The 9,232-nt window shown below is 37.6% G+C and overlaps 1 protein-coding gene across 3 annotated transcripts in view; it reads right to left on the reverse strand.

The window, feature by feature from the left end:
• nckap5l (NCK-associated protein 5-like) overlaps nt 1-8,791 on the reverse strand; it is a 35,548-nt gene extending 26,757 nt beyond the window's left edge. For all 3 annotated transcript variants that reach the window (XM_067446187.1, XM_067446186.1, XM_067446184.1), the window contains exon 1: nt 8,578-8,791. The gene's annotated coding sequence lies outside the window, so the exon portion shown is untranslated. The remainder of the gene's footprint in view (nt 1-8,577) is intronic.
• Between the last annotated feature and the right edge of the window lie 441 nt (nt 8,792-9,232).

Genomic DNA, 9,232 nt, shown 5'->3' on the forward strand with positions numbered 1-9,232 from the left:
ACTACAGACATTATTACAAAGCTACAAAGCTGGTTCTACAATAATTTTATGAATTAACAAGAATAGTTTCTGTGCACACAAAAAATACAAATAATGATTTATATTGCAATGGTCGATTTTCAAAACACTGCTTCGTAAAGCTTCGAACCATTATGAACCTGTGTATCGAATCAACAGTTCAGTCGCCAAAGTCAGGTGATTTCAGCAGTTTGGTGGTTTGACATGCGATCTGAATCAATACGCTGATTCATAAAGCTCAGAGGCTTCAGGAATCTGTTTTAAAAGAGGCCATCACTATACAAGTCGTTATTTGGGGGGGTTTGCACAAAAACTATTCTAGTTGCTTCATAAAATGATTGAAGAGCCACTGTACAGAGATGGGCTTTGTAACGACGTCTTTAGTGCCTTTTATGGGTCTTGAGAGAGGAAATGACATTGTGGCTAATGAAGGCCTTTCTGAGCCATCGGATTTCAACAAAAATATCTTCATTTGTGTTCCAAAGATGAACGGAGGTCTTACGGGTGTCGAACGACATGAGGGCATTAATGACAGAATTTTCCTTTTTGGTTGCACTAACCCTTTAACCTTTCTGGAATACACCCCTGTTTTTAAACCGCAATGCTTAAAAACGCATGCAAACGATAGGCTTTTGTGACAGCACAGCGACGTCACATGAGTGTAACCCAGATAAAGACGATAGTCCAAAATCTCAAACGGTTGACAAATTTCTACAGATTAATCGTGTATATTGCCCACCCCTGAATACAATCCTTGTCAAATCAATGTGATGCTTTAATTTAGGCATCACAACATTGACATCTACTACTGATTTTAATGTTTTTCTTTTAGATAATAATACCATATCATTTATAACAACAACCACAACAACATTTAATTTATGACTGCCACATGAAATTGTGCTTATTGATTTCAGCCTGAATTTTAATACTGCCGCATCCCTAATTAAAGAATCCTCCCGACAGACATTTGCTAGTGTTTGGTCCAACTCCATTTGCCAGCAGTTGGTCAATGACAAAGCATTTGGGTGACTCAGGATTAAAGGAATAAATCAGGCTCATGGCAAAAAAGCCCCCATTGAGAGTGAGACAGCTTAATGGGCGGTAATGTGCTGAACTCCATGTGAGGTGGAGGGGCTGATCCACCTTTTAGAAATGTGACACTAGTCTTGGGGGGAGAGAGGGAGGGGCAGTACACCACTGTTCTAAACTGACCGGTCCTTCTGCCCCGCGGGGAATGCGTCTTCTGTATTACAGCAACAATTATGTAGTGATAAACACTGACGACTGAGCACCATGACTTTTCCAATAAACAATAACTTAAACCACACTTCTCTAAAAGTATTTGTCCTCCTAGATGGAAATCACATCAGTTCAAAGATCTGAGTGAACACTACATTTCAAATATATCACACATGTACGAACTGTACATAAACATGTTGAGATAAAATAACCCGCCTGACAAAGCAAATTTGACTTGGAGGTCACAAACAAGCGAGTAAACGCTACATCTGCTGGACAAGGACATCTGGTAAAGCCAAAGCGGAATAATCTTGTAGTCATGGTTACCACCTTGACTAAATGTCACACCGGCTACTGTATTGGCTACGCTCACACACAAAAAAAAGAGGGAGGGGAAAATGGGCTCTGGTTCCATTGATAAACAATGAAGAAAAAAAGCCACACATATAACAAACCTGGAAAAAAGTTATTTCACTGTAAAATAAACAGCTCGGCATAATAAACCAGTGGGCTATACGCTTGGTTTGCAGGCTGGCATGTGAGTTGTGCTGGCCGAGCCGGTGTCCCCGTGCCGGCACTGCAGTAAAGTGCAGTGAAGCCTGGCTTTCAGCAGACTGCAGAGCCAGTGAACATGGACACAGCCACTAAACATCTGGACACCAGGCGTCATGGCTCAAAGCGAATACCCTCCGGCACCTTCCAGCTGGGCCGCCGCAGTCATTCCAGCTCCCTACCTTTCCTCTTTTGTTCTGCCGCACGTGGCCACAGTCCACTTAGAAAAGCAAGAATTTATATTTAAGCCGTATTAATGCATTTTGCGTCTACTTCCATCCTGCCATTAATCCTCTGCGCTACATAAATATGTGAATTCTGTCGACCAAAAAAGGTTGCGAAGATAACTGACCGCTCTTACAGGCCAGATTGATAATGTGGGTGTTTTAAAAGAAATGACCCTGTCGCAGGGCAGGATGCACATTTAACATAAACATAACATACATCAGCTTTGGTAAGCCTCTCAGGGGAATAGTTGGTGTAATTAACGGGCTAAAGGTCGCAGGATCCTAAACCACCGACGCTTTCATTTCGAGAGAAAAAAAAAGAAGGGAAATGAAAGCACGTGAGGCCATTTTTCCCGGCTTTCAAACAGGGTGGTGGTGTGGCTTTTCAAAGGGGGTCTGTGACTGTAGTCTCTTTGTGCCAGAGAAAAGGGACCCCTGCCATATCAAATGTATAGTGCTGTACAAATGCCCCACTCTACACCACTGATGATGAGGTTTGTTTGACTCTCATTGCCGCCCAACCAAATCATAGACATTTATCCCCTCTCTCCCCAAACAGGATGTGCCATTGACCTGGTTTGCTTGAATTGATTAAGGCCACATTCCAAAGCATATTTCCACGGAGTAAAACTATGAATTGAATGTTTGTAGGAGCTAAAGACTGGCGTACTGTGAGAAACCAAAGCAAATGTTTGCTTCGTTGTTTTTTTTTCTTCAGTGTGAATGTAAAGCAAAATAAATCCATATATTTTTGCAATGGTGCATTGCTTTCACTAGGTCACTGCTGATAGGTTCTCTAAGCGCCACTGTTCGACGCAAAAGATACTGTTACTTGCTAAGTATACAGGTAATAGGAATGTACTCTGGACAAACCCACTGTAATAATATATACCTTAACATGTACATGTCAATGACATAAGTGTGTCCATGATTAAGAGGGGGAAAAAGTTCAATAAAATAAAAAAGAATATATAATTAATAATAATAATAATAATAATAATAATAATAATAATAATAATAATAATAAATTACTATTTTTTATTATTGATATATAAATAATAAATATATACAATTATATACAAAAAACTTTTATACCATTTTCTACTAGTTTAATGAGTTAATGACTGATGTTGATGTTTACAAAAACAATTACAATATTTTATCATTATAAAAACATTTGATATTTTATTTTATAAAATATAACTTTTATATTTTTGTTTACTGAAATTAAATATAAATATTAGATTTAAAAAATATTTTATATATTTTTTTTAAATGTTTTAAATGATTAAAAAATTTTTTTTTGAAAATGTTGGCAACTTAAAAATTACAATGATACCAAAATTGAAAGATTTATAGCTAAACATAAAAAAAACTAATAAAAATGACAAAGGCACATTAAAAATGACTAAAATGTAAATTAAAATATTTTGAAATGTATCAAAATCCATTAAAAATTATTAATATGTTTTTAAACCAATTTTTTTAATTGTTATTATTAACGATTAATTCATAGTTTTGGGGAACCACAACACTCGCCATTTTTCAACCTGAACCTCCATAAAAAGTAAAATTATTTGATATTTTATAAGAACGTAATAAATGAACAGACCCAGACAATAGTAAAAACGACCATCAGGCCAGTCACCCATATACATGAATGTGTAAAATACAGGCAAGGATGTGCAAGAAAGCCTCACTGTGCACCTCAAAAAATGCAACAAAGACTGGATGGGGAGAATGCTGCAAGAGTAATTGCTCTCATCCGTATTTCTGCAGTGTTTGTGAAAACAGTAGCAATGTCTTGGGGAGATGGCAGCCCACTTCCCTGCTGTGTATATGGCATATCTTTCCAGCATCCCAGAGTAATTGATGAGTTTTCTACATTTATATGATCCCCCGATCCATAACCATGGTAACTGTTTGCCGGGGAGCAGGGTGGGGGAAACGCGCCAGCAGAGAAACTGATAACAGACATGGCCGCCCGAACTCAGCATGGGTAAAACGAGACCCTGCGTGTCTGGAGGGAGTTTAAACATGTTTTGTGCCAACGCTGGCCCAACTGTAGACTTCTTAGCCTTTTATGTTGACAAGAAAGATGCTGCTTTAATGATGGCTTCCATTTTCTCAGACTAATGCAAGACTTCTGGGCCCCAATCAAGCTGCCCGGTTATGCGAAGGCTATCGGAGCCAAACAGCCACTGCCAAAAGTTTCATGCCTCAGCCCTAATTGTCCAAAGAGCCATGTTTAGATGACCGACAAAGCACGAGGATGAAACTGCGCAAGCTAAAAACTCTACAGTTTCATGTTTAAATTTAAGGAAGGGTTCACTTCCTTACTTTCTGAGGTGGTTCCTCAAAAACAGTTTTTTCGTGCACTGGTCAGTTTTGAGCTGTTTGGCTTTTCATGACATGTTGTTTCAGATTAGCCGAAAGAAAACATGCAAAACACGTGGTTTTTTTTTTTTTTTAAGGGATAGTTGTGAAAATTCTGTCCTCATTTCCTTGCCCTCAAGTTGTTCCAAACCAGGATGAATTTGTTTCTTCTGCTGAACACAAAAGAAAATGGTTAACCAAACAGTTGATGAAGAAAATATAATAAATTCAGTTGGACCATCAACTGTTTGGTTACCGACATTCTTCAAAATATCTTTTTTATGTTCAGCAGAATAAAAACTCATACACATCTGGAACAACTTGACGGTGAGTAAAATAAAATAATTTTCATTTTGGGGTGAACTTTTCCTTTAAGTGTTTATTTTATTGCACTTTATCTATCTGTGCCTGTGGATTTTAATTACAATAGATATCTTTAAAGGTCCTTTTCGTAAAATGAGTCAGAAATCTCCACTTAATCAGCGTTTACATACACCAAACTTTACGGCTTTAGGCCGCGTGTCCACCAAAGCGTTTTTTCACGCTGCTGGCTGGCGTTTTCAATGAGAGCGCCGCGTTTTTAGAACGCCTGGAGCGCACCGAGGTGCTGAGCGAGTATTTCACGCTCATGCGCTGAGCGCTGAGAGTTGAAGAATGTTCAACTTTGAGTAAAATAAAGCGCTCATTACTGTCACTTTTCACCCAGCCGTCCAATCAAAGTGGAGGAGGGGCGGGACAAACACAACACAGACCAACCGCCCCATTCTGCGTGTCGTCATCAGATGACAACAAGCAAATAATAATGGAATAAAATGATTTAAAACAAAAGCCAGAGCAAATACTTTACATTGTATCTGCAATTTTATATAGAATCAATACATGAACAAACTACCTGTGAAATTAGAAAGACTTCCGCTGATTTTCCGTATCATAACAACAAGCAGAGTCTCAACTGAGGAGAAAAAAAACGCTGCCTGCCAAAACGCTCTCAAGCGCTCACAGCGAGGCGTTTTCAGCAGGCTAAAAACGCTTTGGTGGACACACGGCCTTACTCCTATCTATATTCTGCAGCTTTTTACAGAGGGCTTTGTTCATTAGCCTAATTTTGTTTGAATATTACTGTATTCCTAAAATATATATACGGTGGAAATGTACTTTTTTTTCTGTCTGTTTACAGTATTTCTTATTTATGGAGTGATAAAAAGATATCCAAAACCCCATCTGTAAAAACCTTTGACTCATATGTCAACAAAACGAAACAGGAACTTTGAACCATGCAGGCTTCATCCAATGTTCAGATTTCTCTTCTGGAAAGGTATGCAGATTAGTGCATGCCTCAGTTGCATATTTAAACGTATCAGAAAACTTGTAATACTAAAAATGCTTAAATGTAATCAACCAACTGGGGAAGTATGGTGACAATTAGTACATTTTTTTACCCTATTGACCCGGGGTGTTTTGCCTTAAAGTTCCACCGAATAACAAATTAAAAGACATAAACCTTTTAACAACAAACATTAAAGCCGGGGGCCAAATCTGCAATATATCACTAGTAAATTTTCCCACAGCACCCTGTGTGATTTCATTTCTTTATCAGATGTTTCACAGGGCTTTTGTTTGCATGCGGCTCATGTGGCTCTGTTTTGCGATAGCAGCTGATCTGCGTCTCTGCCGTGCACTAGGATCAGGTGGCCAAGCACAATCTCCCCCAACCATTCTGGGCTCCAATCCATGGAATAACATCATGAGCCACAACCTGGAAAAACAACGAGCGGCACTGTTCGCAGGCTACAACATAACAGAGTTACAACTTCAGGCCATGTGGGAGCTGCAACGCGTTGAAAGGCATTGCAGCGATACGACTGATAGCATCTTATTTAAATATGTATACATGGGAACAATAGTTGCGTGACCACTTTGGCCACAGCCATTACATATAGGAATGCAAACTACACTAGTTTAAAATGAGTCCGAGGATTTCTACAGAATTTGCTATATTTATTAGTACGGAGTCAGCTATTTCCGCACATGCAAAAAACCTTGTGTAGGTATATGGAAAGTTAGCATTTTTATTTTAATCAATCTCTCTCTCTTCTATAATGCTAGAAGTTATGTTTTAAGCAGAGTATAAAAATGATTTGCCCTGAGAAATGAGACTGCAGAGTAAAGACGTCCAACAAGAAAATCGGCTTTACACAAACGGCCTAAAGCAAACTGGCATGTGTGTGTTCTACAAGCAAGGATAAATTGAACGCAAACAAATAAATATATGTATTTTTAAAAAGTGTTTAGATAGATATAGTTGCACAAACAGATAATCTGGAGCTATGGAAACGTTTTTATATTTTCACACATCACTTAAGTGAATTTACGAAAGAAAACATTCTGAATTCCTCACTAAGTGTCTTGGAATCTTTAATAATGTGATCTTGCCTATGTCATCTGACTCCCATTAAGGACAATGCATGTCTGCCGGGCATGCAAAAAGATCAAAAGCAAATGAAGATAATGTTGTGATCATGGGAGTAGTTCGCAAAATTACCACACAACCATGACTATCAGCAAACTGGCAGCAAGGCCCCCTGCCGCCTCTAATGTCCTCTGTGGCCATTTGGTTTACTGAGCAATTTGGAGTTTATCTCGCCTTAGATTGCTGTCAGCTATTTTGGGGACATTATTTACTTGATCGTCTGTGCAACGGTCTGTCTGTGCATCAAAATTCCAAGAGATCTATGTAAGAATAAATGGGTGATTCTTCAAATAGAGGCTCTTCTGATTTTTTTAAATGTTGAATGAAAGTTTTTTTTAAAAAAATATGTTAAGCACTTATTATTAAACATGGTAATAAAAAAAAGATTCAAAACTTTTAAATAGATTTTGGTATACCATGATGGTAATGACATTTTTCACCTTGGACTTGATATCACAACAATTTAGCTAGAAGTCAACTAACTTAAAAGAAATCGACTGCTTCTGAAACAAATTCTAAAAAAACTGACCAGTTTGGTATATGGCACCCATATTGTAAAGCAACTCTCAGATAATGAAGTAAAAATGAATTTCTAATCTTTAAACTTAGACTTGTGCAATGATGTTACTGTATTTTCCATCAATAAAAAGTGCAATGACAGCAAGAACGGTGACTCCTATGAATGAATGAATGAATAAATAAATAAATAAATAAATAAATAAATAAATACAAACAACTAAAAATGTGCAAAGCACATTTTAACTATAGATAGACAGACAGACGAGTACAGAGCAAATTGAACATTTCAACCTATGATTTCAACACGTATTACTTAGAAAAGTAATAAAGATATGCAACAAAAATAAACTTTTAAAATACCAATGATTGCTTTCAAATCAACCTAAGAGACAGGAAAGCTCCTCTAATTGAAAAAAATCCCAGAAATCTTGAATATTAAATGTGGGAGAATTGTAGGTTGCAAGCCAGCATTAACATGGTTTTGAACATGGGACTTGCCAATGTGAAAAACATCTGTAAAATATTAAAGGGGAGGGGCTGGGGACATGCTTTTACCCTCAATTACTCTTGAATTAGTTGCTGTTTTAGGGTCTCCAGCAAAATGAACTGCCAAAATTAGCAATTTTACAATGCAGTCTGCGTCCCCATCACACAAACACACACACAGTAAATACTTTTGTGTAAACACAAAAGTTGTGTGCAAGTATAAACAGGCTGCAGGTTCAGTGTGCTGAAGAAAGAGGAAGGGCTATAGCTTTAACTACATAAAACAAGAGTGATCAGGGGGAACTGATGCAAAGGCTTAGGATAAAATCGGATTATTGTGATTTTGTGCACTGCCATAAAGAATGCAAGGTTCATATATAAAGCCATCTTAGAAAACTATATTGTTGCAGAATTAGTGATTTAAAGAGCCAAGCGCAGATGCATTTCTGAGCAAAGCAGGATATCACGACAAGCATCCTCAGTCTACAACCCCACCGGTGTCCCAGATAGCCGGATGGCTAATGCCCCACATTTCCCTTTCCAATCTTACACCGCGCGTATCAACATTCAATACCACAACAAACACCCATAATGTCCATAGTACATTACATTTTGCAAAATCAGCATACTTTTGACACGTAAACGTCAAACTGTGCGCGCGATAGCTGGAGAGAAAAAAATCTTTACCTCGCGCGATCCTTGTGCTGCTTCGGAAGGTGTGAAAATATCCCCGATGAATATCGCTAAGAAATACCTTGAACTGTACTTTTAAATTCACAGCTTGTGGACATGTTTATCTGTTTCCCCAACCGCTGATTAAAGCTTTTATCGTCGTCTCTTCCCATCCGTCTCTCTTCCCGTGTTTAGGTTAAAGCACTCGCAGGAAAAGTGATGTCATGGCTTGAAATTGTGTTGCCCGCCCCACTTTTAGTAAAAGGCCCTATCTTATGCTCCACGTAGCATTTTCAAAAGCATTTTTTTTTCATTTATAGTATTGCTTTACACATTTATTTTGTTAAGTAGTATTTTTTTTAAATTTACTAACCCATTTTATTTTATTAAGCGAAGACGTCATCACGTTATTTTCGTTACGCATCTGCAGTGATTTCATTAATCATGACTTGTGACTAAGCAGTCATCAGTCAGCTGTATTTTATACATATTTATTGTAAAATGCAGTGGCCAATCTTTGATTTTTTTCTGCCTTTAAGTTTATAAAATGTATATTATATATATAATTTAAAAACTATTATTTTTGGCTAATGTTTTCTACTTGCTAGCCACAATGTTTCAAACAAAGCAGGAAACAACTAGTAAATGCTAAACATTAAGACACCATTTC

The sequence above is a fragment of the Pseudorasbora parva genome, chromosome 6 (assembly GCF_024679245.1).
Source record: "Pseudorasbora parva isolate DD20220531a chromosome 6, ASM2467924v1, whole genome shotgun sequence".
NCBI classification, from domain to species: domain Eukaryota; kingdom Metazoa; phylum Chordata; class Actinopteri; order Cypriniformes; family Gobionidae; genus Pseudorasbora; species Pseudorasbora parva.